Source organism: Danio rerio, chromosome 23, assembly GCF_049306965.1.
Source record: "Danio rerio strain Tuebingen ecotype United States chromosome 23, GRCz12tu, whole genome shotgun sequence".
Lineage (NCBI taxonomy): Eukaryota > Metazoa > Chordata > Actinopteri > Cypriniformes > Danionidae > Danio > Danio rerio.
In genome coordinates, this window is record NC_133198.1 from 23,441,409 (window position 1) to 23,463,819 (window position 22,411).

Sequence of the window (22,411 nt, forward strand, 5' to 3'; positions counted from 1 at the left end):
AAGCTCAGGCGGCGGCCGTTCGGGAAGCTCAGGCGGCGGCTCTGGCTGAGGCGCTGGCGTCGGATCTGGCTGCGGCGTCGGCTGTGGCGCTGGCGTCGGCTCTGGCTGAGGCGCTGGCGTCGGCTCTGGCTGAGGCGCTGACTGCGGCGTCGGCTCTGGCGTCGGCTCTGGCTGAGGCGCTGGCTGAGGCGTCGGCTCTGGCTGAGGCGCTGGCTGCGGCGTCGGCTCTGGCTGAGGCGCTGGCTGCGGCGTCGGCTCTGGCTGAGGCGCTGGCTGCGGCGTCGCCTCTGGCTGAGGCTCTGGCTGCGGCGTCGGCTCTGGCAGAGGCGCTGGCTGTGGCGTCGGCTCTGGCTCTGGCTGAGGCTCCGGCTGCGGCGTCGGCTCTGGCTGAGGCGCCGGCTGCGGCGTCGGCTCTGGCTGCGGCTCCGGCTCTGGCTGAGGCGCTGGCTGCAGCGTCGGCTCTGGCTGAGGCGCTGGCTGCGGCGTCGGCTCTGGCTCTGGCTGAGGCTCCGGCTGCGGCGTCGGCTCTGGCTGAGGCGCCGGCTGCGGCGTCGGCTCTGGCTGAGGCGCCGGCTGCGGCTCCGGCTGCGGCTCTGGCTGAGGCGCTGGCTGCGGCATCGGCTCTGGCTGAGGCTCTGGCGTCGGCTCTGGCTGAGGCGTCAGCTCTGGCTGAGGCGCCGGCTGCGGCGTCGGCTCTGGCTGAGGCGCCGGCTCTGGCTGAGGCGCCGGCTGCGGCTCCGGCTCTGGCTGAGGCGCTGGCTGCGGCGTCGGCTCTGGCTGAGGTGCTGGCTGCGGCGTCGGCTCTGGCTTAGGCGCTGGCGTCGGCTCTGGCTGAGACGCTGGCTGCGGCGCTGGCTGCGGCGTGGGCTGCTAATTCTGGCTGAGGCGCTGGCTGCGGCGTCGGCTCTGGCTGAGGCTCTGGCTGCAGCGACGGCGGTGGCAGCGACGGCGGTGGCAGCTCTAGAGGATCTGGCAGCACTGGACGGTCTGGCAGCTCTGGAGGATCAGGCAGCATTGAAGGATCTGGTAGCACTGGAGGGTCTGGCAGCACTGGAGGGTCTGGCAGCACTGGAGATGGCCTTTCAGGGGCAGGAACAGACTTGGGACTGGAAGCCATTTTGTGAGCTGGCTGACTGGGAGCGGCCATCTTGTGAGCTGGCTGTGGAAACTGAGTCGCAAGCCCCGTCGCCAGTGGGTCTTGCTCTCTACAGCCCCCCCCCAAAGATTATTTGGATTTTCGTCCACTTCGCCTACGGTGAAGGAAGATCCACTCATTTGGAGAGCCAGATCAATATAGTTCATGATGGTGCAGTGGGGATCGTTCAAAGGCATCATGGAATACAACGGCTCGGAAAGTCCTCCATGAAAAAATATCATGAGACATACCTCGCTCATTTTTGTGAGATGGACCAGATTGACAAAGTCCTCAACATACTCCTCGATGGACCGTGCTCCCTGACGCAGGCGCATTATCTGGGTTCCCGCTGGATCCATCATCTTGGCCGAGTCTTCTATTACGGCTGGGGGGAGTGACACTCACAACAGAAGGTAAGATCCAATATGCAGGTTTATTCAATGTCAGGCAAGCAGTGGTCATCAGGTGCAAACGGGTATATGAAGGCAGTCCAGAATCATAAACATTAAACAGGCAAAAGGTCGAAAGGCAGGCGGCTATACAGGATGACAAGGATACAAGGCTAGGTTTAAGCACGAAGAAACAAGACAGGGAAACGCGTTTTAATGTCACACTGGGTAAACAAGACTCGGCAAACTGGAAGCGTGAATGAGTGGCTTATGAATGGAGTGATATCAGTCTGTTACAAGGTTCAGCCGGTGATTGTAATCAGGATAGATGAATGAACAGGCGTGCGTGTTTGGGAGCAGTGCATGTATGAAAATGTAGTCCTGGGAAATGCGGAAATGTAGTTTAGAGTTCGTGTGAGAACCAGCGATCTCTGAAAAGCGATCGCTGGTTGTGTGACATATATACAGTTAAAGTCAGAATTATTAGCCCCCCTGAATTATTCGCCTCCTTGTTTAATTTTTTCCCCAATTTCTGTTTAACGAAGAGAAGATTTCTTCAACACATTTCTAGACATAAAAGTTTTGATGACTCATCTCTAATAACTGATTTATTTTATCTTTGCCATGATGACAGTAAATAATATTTGACTAGATATTTTTCGAGACACTTCTATACAGCTTAAAGTGACATTTAAAGGCTTAACTAGGTTAATTAGGTTAACTAGGCAGGTTAGGGTAATTAGGCAAGTTATTGTATAATGATGGTTTGTTCTGTTTACTAGTGAAATAAAATATAGCTTAAAGTGGCTAATAATTTTGTCCCTAAAATCGTTTTTTAAAAATTAAAAACTGTTTTTATTCTTGCCGAAATAACACAAATAAGACTTTCTTTAGAAGAAAAAATATTATCAGACATACTGTGAAAATTTCCTTGCTCTGTTAAACATCGTTTGGGAAATATTTAAAAAAGAAAAAAAAATTCAAAGGGGGGCTAATAATTCTGACTTCAACTGTATATATATATATATATATATATATATATATATATATATATATATATATATATAAAGTAATATTTTGTGTTATTAACACTTTAGCTGTTGTGTTTTTTATAGTTTATTTTCAGCAGAACCTAACTGAAAGATTTTATTTCATTTTTTATGTATAAATCCTTGACTTCCTTGAGGGTGGAACATGAACACTGACTTTGAAAATTTAGTTTTTTAACTGGGAAAAAAGAAGAGTAAAGTCTTCTGGTCATGGTCAGATCACAGCTAATGTAGGACATGAGAGTCACGGACTGGGCCAGAATGTCTGAAGGAGGAGGAGGAATGGCTGTAAAACATTGGCAATGAACCATTAAAAAATACCTTGAAAAGGAAACAGACAGCGTGAGCACTGCTGAATGCAAAGAGCTCTTTTGACTTCTTGAAACATTCAAGGACTCTGATGTGCTCAAAGGTTGCTTTTGCTGTTATACAATCCTGTAAAAGCGTCTTCTACTCCTGGAGAAGCTGGAAAAGGATTTGGCTCTGAGTGAACATCTGTGTGTCTGTGAGGTAAATGTCTCCGGTGTTATTTATTCTAAAGGGGTTCTGCATTTTGAAATGTATACTTTTTTAGTAATAAATATTTAAAATGTGTTATTGTTACTGATTTATTGTTTATTAATTTAAATAAAGTAAATTTGAAAAACAACTTAATTGTTTTTTAAAAAGTTAGCTTAGTTTACATTCTGCATTCTCTACAAAGCTACATGTGGGTATTATATAGCTACAAACACACACACACACACACCTGCGAAAACAATAAATACACAAATAAATAAATGAGGAAATAAATCCATAAATCCCTGCATAAACATAACAAATAAATATGCAAATAAATAAATATTTTAAAAATCTCAAATTTCTGCATAAATAATTAATTGTACAGGCTGATAAATAATTACATTAAATACACAAATGTTTGGGGCAATAAGAAAATGCTAAACTCAAAGTTTTTCTTTTTCCCTGTTCAAATGTTTATTTATTTTGTAAAGTAATCCTGTATACTTTTTCAGCTCAACATGCTAATGAGAGGCTGTCTTTATGCCATTAGAAGGCAGTCTTTATGCTATCATTGGTTAATCTTTACAAAAATTTTGCATTCGATTTTTTTATTGGCTTATGATAATTGACAGACAGCCTCTCATTAGCATTGAGCTAAGGTAAAGTAAATGCGGGAAAACTTTTGAAATAGTGGGGAGGGGGTATTTAGTATTTAGTATTTAGTATTTTCATATTAGAACACACACACATATGTGTTAAAAATGCATGGCATATTTTAACAGTATACGTTTAATTTAAATAAATAACTTTTTTGGAAAATTACATTTAAATAATATTCGCATATTTTATTTTTCGTATATTTTATAAAATTCACACGCATTTAAGGCATAATAAAAAGAATAATACATGCTATGATCCTGTGCATTCAGTAATTTACATTTACATTCTTTCCAAAAATCATGTTTTGTCACTAGATGGCAGTGTAATAAAAAGGGTGTTATGCAAAGGCAGCCGAAAACACGGCAACTCTGTAATGAAATGCGGCCCTGGAAATCAAGTGATGAGATAAAAGAAAAAGAAAAAAGAAAAACATAAAATACCTACATCAGAAATGTAGCAGCCTATCCTCTCTAGATGCTGTTTAATTCAGTAACGTTACTGACACAACCCTACAGAGCAGGTAGAGAAGTTACTTTTCTGCACTTTAGCTACGGTTGAATCCACCTCATGTTAAACCAACATTTATCATATCATTTTAACGTTTTCTTGTAAATTAGTTAAACCCTGGCAACGTGTGTAGTTCACACCGTTTTTACTGTTTACAGATTGTTTATTTTCCTGGCAGGTAGCTTCTGGACTTGAAGGCCTATCTGGTTTATGTTTAAGCCTATGGTTTTATCCTGTAATTTCATGTTTACTAAAGTAGAAAAACAAATCTCAACCTTGTTTCGATATTTTTTTAAATTGATTTTCAGTTATATATGGAATCTCTTCAATTTATTAATAGTAAAAATGTTTGCTGTAGCTACTTGCTAAATAGTTTTGATAGTTAACTTTATATGCACTGTCTTTTGTAATTTTGACATTTGGCTGTATTTTTCCATGTTTTTGTAATATCTTTGTGTATATCTAAATTTGTTAAGTAAATAATTACTTTTTTGTTAAATCTCTTCGGATGTCCACATGTCTTGTATAGACCATTTTGAGGGATAAACAATAACAATGGTTCCATGTTTCCTGTGTTACATTTTTATTTCTGTAGCTTCCGAGAATTCAAAAAGAGCCAGATATTGATAAATAATGTTATGATAGCTGTTTTAACATTAAGTTATGCTTGAATTGTCTCTTGTTACAGTTAGGAAATAGTTTGTTAACAAGCAAGAAATGTTTATGGGCCACATGACCACATTGAAATGGTCTTTGCCTCAGTTTTTATAGTTTGCAATAACAAACACAAAACACTACTGTATGCAATGTAGCACGTCTAGCTGAGTTTTGTCCTGATGTCCACTGGTGTGTTTTAGGTCTTTTGGCCGGGACTGAGGCTGCTGAAGAGCTTATGTAAGGGGGATCTCAGTGGGTCTTTCCATCGCACAGTTGGACCGTTCTCCTCTCTGCTCGTGTTTTGGTCCCCAGCCACAAGAGCAATCTGTGCCCCGCTCTGAGTTCCTGAGGGCCGGAACTATAAACATGGCCTGTTTACCACTGCAAGTATTGTAATCATATGCACCACATGTCTAATAGTATCTTTTCATGTTTTTAAGTTTCCTATGCTGTCATTTTGCAGTCAAAAATACAGGGGAAAGTCATATTCAGGCTAGATATGCAGTGCACTTTACTGTTTGTAAGGTATATACATAATTTAAGGAATTTAAGTTTGTGCCTATTGATTATTCATTCCATTTCACATTTAGATAGGGCAAAACTGAAATGGAAGCTCAATCACAAATTTTATTTTAGGCCTGAGTTTTTGAGTCATGAATTATTGACAGGTTTTTTCCCTTTAAAAATTATTCATTCTTCACAGCTTTTGCTCATTATGCAGAATTTTTGTCTGAGGCGGTGATATATTTTCATCTTTGTTCTCATACTGTATCACCTCCTTCATCCTCCTCTTTCAAATGTGTTTTTCATCGCAGATACCTACAGTACATTCATTTAGGAACAGCTGAGAAATGATTTACATTACTTTTAGGAGAAATGAGGATCTCGATTATAAACCACAATATTAATATTTAATAGTGGCACCTAGGCACTTATAAGTTATAAAGGCTGTGAAAAAAATGTCTTTTTTTTATGTAACCTTTTGATGTTTTCCTTTAAGAACAAACATTTGCAAAGACAGCATGTGTTTTGCAAAAAAATAAATTTCTTTGTTAAATGTTCATTCATTCATTTTCTTTTCGGCTTAGTCCCTTTATTAATCTGGGGTCGTCACTGTGGAATGAACCGCCAACTTATCCAGCACATGTTTTACGCAGCGAATGCCCTTCTAGCGCAACTCATCACTGGGAAACATCCACACACACTCATTCACACATACAATACGGTCAATTTTAGCATACAGCTGGTCAGAAGGTCGCCGGTTCAAGATTCCGAGACTCGAGACATGCACTATAGGTGAATTGGAGTAGCTAAAATTGTTCGTAGTGTTTGTGTGTGAAAGAGAGTGTTTCTCAGTGATGGGTTGCAGCTGGAAGGGTATCCACTGCTTAAAACATTCTAGATAAGTTGGCGGTTCATTCTGCTGTGGCGACCTCTGATTAATAAAGAGACTAAACCGAAAAGAAAATAAATGCCTATTTACACCATCAGGGCAATAATTAAAGAGATAATTTACTCATCCTTCACTTGTTCCAAACCAGTTTGGAAACCTGTAAACATTTACTTCTAAACTGTTTGTTGTCATACTATGGAAGTCAATGGTGACAGGTTTTTGGCTTTTTTTTCAGATTAATTTAGTGTTCAACAGAATAAAGAAACTCATAACGGTTTGGAACCGCACAAAGGTGACTAAATTTTCACTTTTGAGTGAACTATCCCTTTAAATATCTATTTGCATTGTGGGACTTTTTGAAAATCAACCGTTTTGGTGCATTAGAAGAGGTTTTTTGATGGTGACAACACTTAAAAAGGCTGACTCCCTGATAAGTCCCCTGGCTACTGAAACATTGAACTGATTGAGAAATGCACCCTAATTTCTTTTTTTTTTTGTAGGATTTGTTATGTGTGTGTACTATACTTCAATTTATCTTTATTTCTGTAGAATTTTTACAATGTTTGTGTCAAAGCAGCTTATAGAAGTTCTAAGAAATTGAAATTGTCAGTCCATCTTTCAGAGTTGAAGTTCAGTTTAGTTCAGTTCAGTGTGGTTTTAATTTTCACTGCTAAAAGTCCAAACACTGAAGAGCAAATCCATTGATGCGCAGCAAGTCCCAAACCAAGCAAACTAGTGGTTACAGTGGCTACATCCGATCTTATCAATTAAGATGACAGTTTGATTGGTCAAAAAAATGTCCAACGAGTTTGTTTGATCTTGGGGTCAAAAAACTGGGGTCAATCCAATTTCATTTAAACTAAAATAAACGATTTGCAAAATTTTTTTAAAGGTAAGTGGTTGTAGAAAGTTTATATAGACTGAATATAAACAAATTAAATTTTAATATTGTACAACTTAATTTGTTTGTATAAATTCAGCCCATAAAACTTGTTTGCAACAACTTACCTTAAAACAATTTATTAAACCCCTTGAATATTTTTTTTTCCAATGAACTGTACATCACCACCATAAGTTTGAAAAGGTTTTGAGGCAAAAAAAAGCCTCTAATGTCATCTAAAAACAAACTTGAGCACCCTTACTTTTTTGTTGAGTTTGTGCAAAAGATTAAAAGAGTAAACATAAGACACTTTTCAGAGGCTTCTTTGCTCATGTTTAACAATATTAGTGGAGGGCACTGCATAAAGCTCTACGGTTCATAGGTCTCTCATATCTGGTCAAAGCTTGGTGTTGTATAGAAATCAGTTTCAATCAGTGAATCTCTCACCGCCTGTACATGACTCCAATCTCCTTCAGCAGAGTGAAGCCGAGTCTTTATTCTCTAGATAATTCAAGCTCAAGGTCAGCGGAATAGTTCGAGGGAAACAACATACAAAGCAACAGCCATAGCCTCAGTCAACGGCTAAAGAAGTTGCTGATAGTGTGTGTGTGTGTTTGTAAGTGTGTGTGTGTGTGTGTGTGTGTGTGTGTGTGTGTGTGTGTGTGTTTGTGTGAGAGAGAGAAAGAGAGAGTGAGAGAGAGTGAAAGGTTAGAGCTGACAGTTCTCGCAAAAAAAAAAAAAGTTGATGAGCCAGACTAGATACAAAGAAAAACCTTGAGTGTGTGGTGTGCAAATGAAATGTTTTAGTACAGAAACCTGTTACTGACAAGGCTGTGTAGTGTAATATGAGAGAGAGACTGATGCTGCATGTGGATGATTAACGTTCATTTCAGGTTACATTTTAAAATTTTACATTTTTCTATGTATGTTTTTGTATATTTAAGCACTGCAGCATGTAAGTTCTTTCTGTAATGAAAATAATCATTATCTTAAATTAATCATGTTTTAGACCTATTTTTATCTTGATAAAAGCATTTGCTAAATGAATAAAAGTAAGTCTAAATGATGTTTTAATAGCAACCCCTGCAACCCTGTAAGAGGTGTACATACTATCTGGCACTAAGTGCTTTATTGCTTTTGCAAAATAGCTACTACGTTATTAAAATATAAGCAGCATAATTTGTTGTTAAAAAGACGTTGGCATTACTTTCCTGTCTTTTGTATTACTGTGTATCAGTGCAAATTGAGTTGTATTGGTGTTTTGACACATGATAAAAAAATCTGAATTGTGAATTATGAGTTAAGAATTGCTAGATATAAAATTTGATCTAAATGACCAAATTGTGAGATAAAGTGACAATTCAAAGAAAAAAATCTGAACTGAAAATTTTTTTTTTTTTTTTTTTAAAACCCTTTTTTTGGGAGGTGGGGGGGAGGAGGGGGATTTTGATCTTTTTCTGTCTACTAATTTCTGAGTTTATAGGTCAAAATTGTGAGACACAAACATCACAATTCAAAAGAAAAAGGTTGATTGCAGAATATAAACTTGGAACTGATTTTTTTTAAACTGTAAACCTACACTATAAAACAGATACATTAACACTGTAGGTTTGGTATTTTAAGTTAGAATTAGAATTAAGAAATAGAATTAAGAGTTAGAATTAAGTTACAAAAATAACAGAAAAGGTACTGTCAGTTTATTACTAGCTTGTTGTACTGTATTTTACAACATTAACCCAGGCAACGTTTCATTTCTAACTATTAAAAATGTCAATAAAAGTACATAAATAAATGAAAAAAAAAACAAGCAAAACATGAATTACAAAATCTGGAAAACTGTTTACATATTTTTATTTTTTTATAGTGAGAAATCCAATCAAGAGGCAAAAGATCTGTAGAGTCAGCCATGTTGGAGAGCAGAATGTTAACAATGCCACTGAACTAAACGAGCATGTTTTGCAAATTATTACTGCTAAAAAGGATTAATTATTGCCATGTTTTGGGCTTTATTAATCGGTCAGGCTGGAAACTAACATTTAGGGCCTTATCATACACCAACATTATTATACACCAATCATACACTACTTTCAGACCAGTGTCATGTTGTGGCAAATCCATTTGCACCACTTTGTGGACTTGGTGTGCTGGTCTAAAAAGGAGGTGTGTTAAGGTGCAATGTTAGCGCCTTGCTATTTTTAGCAACTGAAATAGACTGCGCAATTGACCAACTAAAAGCAGGTCTAAAGTCCAGCGCAGAGTTAGTTAGTTATGTCTAAACTCTTACATATTGCTTAATACACAGTGGATGTACAGCAATACACAAATATCTTTACATATGAAAAAAAAATTAAGGTTAAAAATGTAACAAAAATTATTTTTAAAAAGGAGGTGTGTTAAAGACTGCCTCCATGCCTTCATGTTTGGGGGCTTTTGCATTTGTGTAATGTTGTTATCATTATAGCAGTATTATTTATTATATGATAATTTATATTTGTTTTAATAAAAACAAGTTTATATTTGTCTACCTGTCGGGTTTTGGAGACATCTACATCATATGGGGCATAAAATAGGATGTGTGTTTGGATATAACTCAGTTTTCTGACTACACTTTGTTATTATTGTTAATTAATTCATTATCTGGAAATTAGAACTTAATTTAGAAATACTTTTGAAACAAATCTTTGCGCTTAACAAGCTAAATTAAATATGTAGGCTAATGAATGTCTTCACTGGACCTGCCATGTATATAGCAAATGCGGCATAATGCTACTTTATGCAACTGACTCTTGAAGGGAATGGGAGATGAGACTCTGATTGGTTTAATGCACGTTATGTTCAAAACACACCCATAACACATTAAGAAAATAAGCACAACCCTGTTAGACCATCCACCAGGGCGTAAACCGTATTTTTCTGTCCTTAAAATAGCAAAAGTGGATTCAGATAATTTTTTAATGCTTTTGAACTATGCGCCTTAGACTTTGAGTCTAGATCGTTAAAATAGAGCCTTTAGACTACTAAACATTGTTGAAATTTATAACAAACCAAGCAAAACAGAACCTATTAAATTCAATTTGACCAAATACCTTTTCCTGCTTACCAAGTAGCCCTTATATGATATAGCAGCTTACAAACATTTTATTTCAGTGGTTTAGACAGCAAAAATAAGCAGAACATCAAATTCCATAGTAGATTACTTTGCAGTAAATGCTGTTGTTTACATCTGAGTTTTTTCAAAATGGCCACCCATTTTACATTTACATACATTTCAGCTGCTAATGTTAAAATCTCAAAGCTCAGTCAAGATTTGTTACATGATGTAGGCCTACCTGCTGACTGTATGTCTTTTATGATATCATTAGTGGCCTAAATTATACTGCTCTGTGATTTTTGAAATATTGTACTCTGTTGGAGTGCTGAAGTGTGAATGTATCTTTTGAAGAGAGAGACGGCAGGGGACTGAAAGGTAAGACAGTTCACTGTGCTATTTTTACCACCTCTACCTTTCCAGTGGTGGGGGAAGAAGTGAGCAATCGATTTCAGGTGTATCTCTTATTGTGTGACTGAATGTATACATCCCTATTTGCTTGAATGGTACTCGAATGAAAGAGTTAAAAAGCCTTTACAAAAGCACCTACAGTGAGTCTCCTCTGTGACCCAGTTCATGCGTTTCTCTTCAGGGCATATCTCTTTTTATTAGCGACCTCTAAAATCTGGGGGAAAGTCTGCTCTGGGTATAAATACGTTCATTTTCTAATACTGTACAACCTGCGTCTTCTGTATGTCATAATAGATTAATTGGAAATGAAACTGGAACAGACTCCAAAAGGTAACCAAACATTCTTTTATGAATTTTAGGGTAGCTGCTGGTGGTACTCTGTGGGTGGGTCAACATGAAATGGCACAAATTTATTTAACTTTTATACATATTTCACATTTAAACCCTTTAATAATTTCTTGGCCCATTTATTTCTTATAATTACTTGAATAACTAACCAAGTAACAAAAACTCAAATCATTTTTGCATGAAAAATGTATATATTCAAATCGGTACATACAACAGATAAAAGGGATTAGTTTACCTAAAAAGTGAATAAACTTATTGTTTTATTAGCAGCAAGTTGACTAAAAATGGTGAGTAAACCCATTGCAACTTGTAACTGTTGACTTAAGTTATTAAATATAATGATTCACATATATAATTTTATATTTAAGAAAAGTTTTTTAAAATATCAGATCTAAAAATCATTATACTGTTGAACTCAGTATTATTAGCACCCCTGTTTATTTTCTCCCAAATTCCTTTTTAACAGAGATGTTTATAACACATTTCTAAACATAACAGTTTTGATAATTCGTTAACTGATTTATTTTATCTTTGCCATGATAACAGTACGTAATATTTGACTAGATATTTTTTTGAACACTAGTATTTAGCGTAAAGGGCAATTTAAAGGCTTAACTTTTTTTTTTAGGTTAACTAGGCAGGTTAGGCTTAAATGGGGTTAATAGTTTTGACCTTAAAATGGCTTAAAAACATTTAAAAACAAGCTTTTATTCTAGCTGAAATAAAACAAATAAGACTTTCTCCAGAAGAAAAAAATATTATCAGACATACTGTGAAAATATTCATGCTCTGTTAAACATAATTTGGGAAAAAATAAATAAAAGAATTTAATTACTTATGGAAATAACAAAGCAGTTTTGTGTAATTGATTATTGTAAACAAAAATATTGTGTTAATTCACAATTCAGGATTTTTTTCTATAGTTTGCTGCTCATAAAAGTGTTTCTTTGTCAAAACATAACTATTTTAGGCATTCTCTTTGAACTGTTACTGCTACAGTGTGCACTAAAACCCCATTTTTCACGTTTCTTACTCGAATCCCTTTTAAATATCACATATTGCATTCTGTATATATATATATATATATATATATATATATATATATATATATATATATATATATATATATATATATATATACATATATACATATATACATACATACATACATACATATACATATATATATATATATATATATATATATATATATATATATATATATATATATATATACAGTTGAACTCAGAATTATTAGCCCCCTTTTGATTTTTTTTTTCTCTTTTAAACATTTCCCAAACGATTGTCCCCCCCATGATATGTCTGATAATATTTTTTCTTCTGGAAAAAGTCTTATTTGTTTTATTTCGGCTAGAATAAAAGCAGTTTTTAATTTTTTAAAACCCGTTTTTGGGACAAAATTATTAGCCCCTTTAAGCTAATTTTATTTTTGATAATCTTTAGAACAAACCATCATTATACAATAACTTGCCTAATTACCCTAACCTGCCTAGTTCACCTTATTAACCTCGTGAAGCCTTTAAATGTCATTTTAAGCTGTATAGAAATGTCTTGAAAAATACCAAGTAAAATATTATTTACTGTCATCATGACAAAGATAAAATACATCAGTTCATAGAAATACGTTTTTAAAACTATTATGCTTAGAAATGTGCTGAAACAATCTTGCCTCCGTTAAACAGAAATTGGGGAAAAAAAATAAACAGGAGCGCAAATAATTCAGAGGGGCTAATAATTCTGACTTCAACTGAATATATTACATTGACAGTGCATTATATTACATTGAAATAATATATATATATATATATATATATATATATATATATATATATATATATATATATATATATATATATATATATATATATATATATATATATATATATATATATTTAAAAATCAATGTACTTTTGAAACAACATTCATTTTTGACTTGATTGAATGAATGACTGACTGACTGACTGACCGGCCTGATCCCACAAGGAAACATAACTATTTGGCTAATTCGAATAAATTCATACACAATCAGTCATACGAAAATGTAAGATTTTTAAAAGGAGGCGTGGCACCCAACCCCACCTCTAAATCCAACCATCATTTGGGGATAAGTAAATTATACTAAATTGTACAAATGAAATCATTCAAATTTATACGATTTAGCCACCAGATCAAAATGTAATGAATTGCCGTGAGATATCGTTAAACTGACTGACTGATTGGTTGATTGCAGACTCTCAATCACTCACCCATAGTTCTCTCTGTTATCATCACAGTTGTCTACAGTTTGAACTAACCAGAATAAAGCCGCATCTGTAGCTATTTGACAATATAGTGTGTGCACAGACTGTGTACAAGCAGATTTCACTGGCCTCCAAAAAGAAAGAGCAGACTAATTGGAGACCTCTGTCTGAAGACAAGATGGCTTTTGTGCATGAAAGACTTAAAAATGGCACTTATTTTTAGGGACTTACAGACATCCCATATAGACTAAAAAATCCAGTTTTCTAAATAAATTTCACATCTCCCAAATATCAGGCTGGCCCATATTTGTCCTCTCTATTACGTCCGTATGATTAATGAAGTCCTCAGACAGAAACGCTCAAACCAACATTCACTGACCAGCCAATTAAAGACTTTAAACACAAATGCGCCACTGTCAGTGTGATTTATTAGAACGGTGACATTCAGTGAGTTCAGGTGTCAGTACACATGTCGGACTGGACATTTCTTTACTTGGTTTACCTCTGTACTCTGTTAATGTCAGAGTAATCCCTGCCCTACATCCCCATTCAAATATAGCTTCATAATTAAGGCCATCTGGAACACGTGACCAATAACCCATTAGCCTGGGAACGTTTCCTTTTAACTGTTTTGAACAACCATGAAAACCTGTGCCAGACTTTTCAATCTGGGGTCCAGAGGCCAACAAAAGAGTTTAAGGAAGTCTGTGAAAATGTTTGGAGAAAAAGTATTTAAAAATTTTAATTAAATAATAGATATTTATAGTTTCATCAACTGAAAAAGGTACAAAAGAGGGGGAAAAAAGACATTAAAAAGTTTGCATTATTTTACTTATTCAACGACTGCATGTCCTTTCTATTCATTTTTATATCTATTTGAAATAATTTTGTGGTAAAATTAAAATTTTGGAAAAAAATTGAAAACAGAAATTTTGGATCTGCTCAATTTGGCTTAAAATAAAAACTAAATAAAAATACCTTTTGAAGGGCACCTATAATAAAAATTATCTTTTGGAAGCTTGGAACAGCAATCGATATTAACGTGTATCCTGTTATATTTGCAGTGCAAAAACAGTGCAAAGTTAAATGTGCACGATATGTGTGTGTCTTTGTGTGTGCGCGTAAACTTTGTAACAACATTGTGTGTGACTCATCATTGCAGAAAGGCTTGAATTAACTCAACTACAAATACATCAAATAATCATTAGGAAAGTTCTTACTGTAGTATTTCTCACAAACGTTACGTGAGATCTGCTTCCTTCATGTCTTACACTGTGCTGTTTATCTGACGCAGCCGAGGTGGAGATTGAGGCACACTCTGACAGGCATGTGGGAACGGTGGGTGGGGTGAACTAGCATTAAAGGCACAGGCAACAAAAACAGCCACAGTGGGTACAGAGCAATAAATTCCAATATTCTGAAAGGTATAATAAATAATGTGATGGGGGTTTTGAGCTGAAACTTTACAGAGACATTCTGGAGACTTATTTTAAATCTTGAAAAGGGGTGAAATAGGTGCCCTTTAAAACTTTTAATAGTTAAAAAAATTAATATAATATTAATATCAGACTTTTATTTTTTGTCATTAATCTTACCTAATCACAGAAAATAAACTTTTCATAAAACTAAGTGTATTTCTTTTAATTAATCAATGAATTAATCAAAATTATATAATAATACGTTTTGGGCAAAAAGTACATTTTCAAATAAAAACTCGAACAACACTGTTTTTTTTTTTCAATTTGTTGATGTAATGTAAACATAGGTTCAGTAAAAATCCAAAGATCATCTAATGCAAAGAAAATCGTGCTGTCTGGAGTTATTTTTAGCTAACTGAATAGATATGGGTATTAAATGGCTCTCTAGAGGTAAACATCACCATAGAAGTAAAGGAAGAGCAAAAGATGTGTGCTTGATCTTTGCTTAAACTCAGCGATCTGCCTCGCCACATGCATGAGCATCAACATGGCATTCATCTTTGAATTTTGTGATTTGCACGACAGATGTTTAGTGACGTTCATGCATTAACAGAAAACAGAATAAAAAATCAGTCTTGAGATATGTCCAGTGTTTGACTGCAGTACTTTATCCATGATATGTGCGTAACATATACTGTAAACAGTCAAAACATATCAAATAGGCCATTCAAACCATTTTGGCCCAAAACCTTTTCATTAGACTGGAGCTCATTGTTCAGAGTCACATCCATCATTCTCTTCATTTGTCCAGCAGGCACCATTTCAATCTTCAGTAGGTTGTCTTTACGCGAGCACACATTCACAGCTACTGCACATTTTTATTATACATTTTTTTGAAGGATATTATTTTTTTTCTCTGAAGAAGCCTTTGTCACACAAACCCAAGGCCACAGTGTGAACTCGTGTGGGCGAAAGCCAAATTTCACCCTGAAAGGCTATCTGAAAAAGACAAATGCGTGTTAGTTCTAGCACAGGAAAAAACTGTATGATGAATAGCATCGCTAAGGCTTCCTCCATCCTTTGATCCCTAATTCAGAAACAGATGAACGGATTGCTGTGCGTCTGTAAAACACTGCACATACAGGCTATTTGTTTATGTGCATTGAGCAGATTGTCATGCAAGTCGCAATCTCTTACTTGGATTGCGTTGCTATACTACATTTGGGCAATTTAATTATTACAATTAAATGGTAATGGAAGATGCAGGGGACACTGTGCAGTTGGTTCAACGGGTGTGCCTGTGGTCCAATTATAGGTTGTCTTGCACAGGCCTGCCAGTGGGACCATTTCCTCCCTTCTTAAAAAACCCAATTTCTAATTATAAAGCTTTTGATTTTATGGACGATGGGTCAAAGTCAAGGCTGCCTTAACAAGGCTTTGTTATACTTTTTATTTTGGTGTTTTATTTCGGAGTAAAGACTGACATTCTGTCAGTCTGCAGCTTATTTTTTGTGGTAACTCTTAAATTTACACCTGAAGACACTTGTCTCAGCATTCATATAATACACAAACACAAATATATTGCCATAAGGCTACATTAATTAAGGGCAACATGAACTGGGAACTGTTCCCCCAATTGAGCCTAGCTTCTCATAGTGTTTTTTTTCTTCCTTTTCTTCATTTCTGTCAACTGATTGAATTTGCAACCAAGGTTATTTGGAAATATGTATCATAGCCTACATTTTTGCAAATCATAAAATACGTTATAAAATGTAAAATTTATAAGAAATATATAAAATTTTCCGGTTTTCAAATAATTTATTTGAAAAACGGAAAATAAATATTTGAACCTATCAGTTTACAATATACTGATACCCTGTTTCTCTAGGTTTTGTTGGTGATAATGTTCAGGAATGTTGCACCATTATTGCCTTTTTAGCATAAGTAGAGGACAGAAACTAGCTAGACAGTAATGTGTAAACTGTGGAGCAGGCAAAAAATAAATAAAAAATAAATAAAAACATCTGTATTTTATTTAATAAGTGTACTGTTTTATTTTTTTTGCTTTTATTTTTGCCATAATAAAAAAATATATTTGTTGAACAACCCATGTTCTCCTTTTATTATTTTAGTAAACTTTATTAGGTAAAACTGTCAAAGATATGAACAAAAGTAATTGATGTATCAAAGTTTTATTAAAAAATCTTGAATGGTTTTAAAATCCTTATAATCAGTAAAAGAATTTATAAAAAAAAAATGTTTAAAAGTATTGAATGATATTAATGATATGACATAGTTCTGGAAACTTCCTATTTCTTTGTTTATCCGTCTGTTTTTACGGTCAGTGTCTTTTGACCGCCTCCTGCCCATTTAAAGAATATCACAAAGGGGAATGCGATGTGTATAAAAGCCTCGTTCATTTTGTGAGGTGCGCACGCAGTCAGCGGAGGTGCTCGATGCGGCGCCAGGTGAAAGTATAAATCTAGCTTTACACTGTAAGTTTAATGTGACACAATTCAGATTTTTTTTTTCATATGTGACACAGGTCGGATTTGCTCTGACCATGTAAACACGAAAAAAAAAATGCATGCCTTCAGATATTCAGAGATCGGTTTCAGGCCTTCTTCATATGTGGAAATAAATCAGATATAAATCGGATATGTGACAATCATGCGGCCTCCGCTATCATGTAAACAGGCAGTGGTTTAATGACGTAGAAGGAAGAGCATATGTGGAGATGCCAAAACAGTAAACAACAACAGAGGAAACATAGAGGAGGAAAGTGGTCAGTGGTCAACGGTAGAAGTTTTGCCTTCTTGCCTTGCTAATCTAGCTGAGGAAGCTGGATGTAATTATGCCACAGCTCATCTCGCATGGCTTGACAGAACTCCCTCACTATTAGGCACACCGATTCAATGCTTATGGCAAAAAGATGTGCCAACGTGCAGTAGCCCGCAGTGGCTTGTAGCCACCAGAGTGCAACCCCGACACGCATCTCCAAAGGGATGGCCGGATGAAACGATGTGTCATTGTTGGACAGGTTTGACACAACATATCAAATGTTGGTTTGCTCATGCTAAAAATTTCAGACCCACTGCTTCTCATTAAAGCCCAGTCAAATTTGCTCCCACCAGACCAGAGATCTCTCCCGTATTTACAAATTCCTCTGAATGGTGGGGGACACCATATATAAACCATAGGCGCAAGCTGCAATGACGGCCCTTTCCCTCCTCCTCCGCCTCAAAATCATTTTAAAGTTGGGCGAACTTTGCATATTTCACAGAGCAAAAAGCAAGACAATTTCTTCTATTGTGGCTAGTGTGGCACAGATGCTAGAACCCGCCTTTATGCATGTGCGATGTCCTAAATTGTATGGCAAGTGTGAACACATGAATCGATTATGGGTCACAATTAAAAGCACGTGTAAACGGACAGGCAAAAATAATCCGATATAGGCAACAAATTGGAATTGGGCATCAAGACCTTTCCCTAAACCCAACCAATAGTGTTTTCAAAAGCAAACGTAAGAAGAAAGTGCTCTGTGACAGCAGTTTTACCTTTATTTTATAATATAACTGAGCTTCACCAAACTCGAACCTGATGCTCAGCATTACAAGTACAGCATCATACAAAAGTGATCTATTGAGCAAACTGACCACACCACAAAAGTTGTCATTAAGGAGATTTATTTAGAGGTATCTATTTGGTGTTGTAGAAAGAACTGCATGAAAATAATCCTTTATTCGTCAATGATGTGTCCCTGTAAAGATCATTAGCGTGTAAAGGAACAAAAGTTGTTGCATTAGTATTAATTTTACCTAGAAACTAGTCAAATGTATGTTGCAGTATGTTTTTGAGGATACACAAAAATGCAAGCTGCAAGCATAGTTCTCACTGAGGCATTGCCACTTTTGGCTTATCAAGTAGGGGTTGACAGAGCTGCTGTTAATTTGAATCACATCCTTATGCTACATTTGCGTTAAAATTTAATTAAACTGAATCAACATAGAACTGAACTGATCTTGAAAACCACATTGGAGTCTGTTATGGAACTGCTTTACACGGTTCACTGTTTTTGACCATTTTTTTTTTTTGTAATGCTTTGACACTATTTTTATTATAGAAAGCTCTATAGAAGTAAAGTTAATCTTTGTACAACAAATTGATTGGTTAAGTAGTATTTTACTGTCTTTGTGGATGTTCCAGATAGTGTTACCTTACAGTTGAAGTCAGAATTATTAGCCCCCCTTTTAATTTTTTTTCTTTTTAAATATTTCCCAAATTATGTTTAACAGAGCAATAGAATTATCACAGTATGTCTGATCATTTTTTTCCTTTTAGAGAAAGTCTTATTTGTTTTATTTCGGCTAGAATAAAAGCAGTTTTTAATTTTTTTAAAAACATTTTTAAGGTCAAAATTATTAGCCCCTTTAAGCTACATTTTTTTGATAGTCTACAGAACAAACCTGTTAGGAAGCAGACAGACAAACAAGGTGAGTAGAATATATAAATGTTTATTTACACAGCGGAGCAACAGAAGGATGACCAGGGTTGTGTGAATGAAGACTGAGAAGATATAATTGTCCTTATCCTTTACAGGGTGGATGATGGATAGAGATGATGACCGAATACACACACCAAATGAATTGAGGAGAAGACAGAACGATGAAGCACACACCTCCGATTGGATACGGGGCTGACTGGACAAACTGGAAACAAACAGAGAACAGGTAAGTATCTGAATGGTAAATAGCTGATAATGAATTCGTGGAGCGTATCTGTTATGAGTCCGCTTCATATGAACGAGCCCGAAGAGTGGTGTGAGGTGTGTGCTTAAATATTGTCTCACGGTGATAGGGTGCAGCTGTGCATGATTAAAACTCAGGTGATGATGGGCACTGTGTGAAATTGGTGGAAGAGCCTGGCCAATCCGTGACAAAACCATCGTTATACAATAACATGCCTAATTACCCTAACCTGCCTAGTTAACCTAATTAACCTAGTTAAGCCTTTAAATATCACTTTAAGCTGTATAAAAGTGTCTTGAAAAATATCTAGTCAAATATTATTTACTGCCATCATGGCAAAGATAAAATAAATCAGTTATTAGAAATGAGTTATTAAAACTATTATGTTTAGAAATGTGTTGAAAAAAAAATTCTCTCCGTTAAACAGAAATTGGGGAAAAAATAAACGGGTTTTCAGTTTTTTTATTTTGAAACATCTATTTCTGCATTTATTATGTCACGTTCTAGGTAGAGCAGGAAAAATAACCAATCATCATTCATCACGATCATAAAGTCTTTTTTTTTTTCCCCCAATGACCAAGGCGATTCAGACACATAGACTCACCGGCCAGTTTATTAGGTACAACTGTCCACTCCTGATAATGCTAATTTCTAATCATCCAATCACATGGCAGCAACTCAATGCATTTAGGCATGTAGACATGGTGAAAATGATCTGCTGCAGTTCAAACTGAGCATAAGAATGTGGAAGAAAAGCAGAAGAGCATCGCTGAACACACAACACGTCAAACCTTAAGGTAGATGGGCTACAGCAACAGAAGACCACACCGGATGCCAGTCCTGTCAGCTAAGAACAGGAAACTGAGGCTACAATTCACACAGGCTCACCAAAATTAGACTATAGAAGATTGGATAAATGTTGCCTGGTGTGATGAGTCTTGATTTCTGCTGCGACATGGGAATGGGAGGGTCAGAACTTGTCATCAACCACATGAAAGCATGATCCATCCTCCCTTCTATAAACAGTTCAGGCTGATGGTGGTGTAATTGTGTGGGGGATATTTTCTTGGCACACTTTGGGGCAATTGGCACCAGTTAAGCATCGTGTCAACACCACAGCCTACCCACAGTATTGTTGCTGACCCTGTCCATCCCTTTATATATCTTTTTATTTGTCTTCTGATGGCTACTTCCAGCAGGATAACGCGCCATGTCATAAAGTGTGAATCATCTTAGAGTGTCTTGTGCATGGTGATGAGAAACCAGATTTTAGTCTAATAGAGAACCTTTTGGATGTGTTGAAACGGGAGATTCGCATCATGGAAGTGGAGCTGACAAATCTGCAGCAACTGTGTGATGCAATCATGTCAATATAGACCAAAATCTCTAAGGAATATTTCCAGTACCTTGTTGAATCTATGCCATGAAGGATTGAAGCAGTTCTGAAGAAAAAATGGGGTCCAACCCAGGGCTAGTAAGGTTTACCTAATATAATGATCAGTGAGTATAAACTGATGCACAAGAACATCGTCCTCAGAGCTGCCAGATTCAGCTAAAATCTTAGCTAGTATAGGATAAGTGACACACATACATGCACACAAATGCTTATTGGCAATTTAAAGCATGTTATGTAAATCCATACTTATGGAGTTTAATGGTAGTAAATCTCTCCCTGACTTGACCCACTTGTCCTGTAAAAATCACATCTGCTGTCCTGCAACAGAACAGTAACCCGGTGGTCGCCCTACTTTCACAATCAGATGGTGTGTTACAGTTGAGTTTATTTGTGAATCATTCTGACAACCAGTTCATTCAAAAATGCTGATTCATGTAGGAGTGAAACAACTAATTGTGTCTGAATGAGCCATTTAATTGTTCACTCAAGTCTTTTTTTCATACAAGCATGTCTATTAACACGGCTATTATCTTGTTATTATGATGATTTCTGAGAACTTCATTGTTAATGTTACTGTAATATTGCCAATTGTTTGGTATACTGTTTGCTTTATAGATTTTTTTCATACCATATTCTGTAGTTAACATTGTTAAAATAAAATTATCAAATAGTTTCAACTTGAATCAATATTTTATGTTCTCAAATTTAGTCCAAGCACCAAAGATTTATAGGCGCCCGAGTCTATGGCAGCCCACAAAATCAAAGTTATGAAATCTGGCACACAGAGAACTCTCTGAACAGCACCCAATCTGATTTGGAGTCTGTAACTCACTTTTTGCTAGTGCCATGAACTGCTCAAAATTACCTTCATGTGACCTTCACAAAATGCTTAAATACTTTAATTTCAAACTAATTCGCTGTTAAAAATGAATCAACAAATTTAACTCCGATCATCTATAGATCATGCAGACAAAAAAATATGTATTTCATGTTGATGGACTATAGTCTGTTCATCTTATTAATAAATTTGTTCACAATCATTGGTCAATTTGGATAAACCATTAAATGACAGTATTTATGATTTGTCATCCTTTTTGTCTAAAATTTCTTTTATTACTAATGGTTTTAATTGGTCTGATGCTCTGTGCCATACCATTTTAACATTAATAATAAAAATTATAATAATAACAATTTAATAATAAAATATTTAGAAAGCAAAATAACACCATACATATAGCCTTACATATCCACATCTTGCATACATCTGCTCTATGCTTCTAGCAATAATAAACTCCTTGAGGGTATAAGTGTGTGTCAAACACAACAAGCTTTGATACTGCATTTCTCTCCACATTATCATGCATTACTGACTAAATTAGGCCACATTAAAATTTCAGTTCTGATCAGACGCATGTTGTTCGCAGGGAATGATGTGATAGTTGTTTTGTTGAGAAAACAAGAATAATTGAGCATATTCGCATTTGAAAGCGGAAGCCGCACGCACACAGGGGTTAGTTCCTGCGTAATTACACAGCCATCTGTCCATATCCCATTGGCATGCTATAGACCT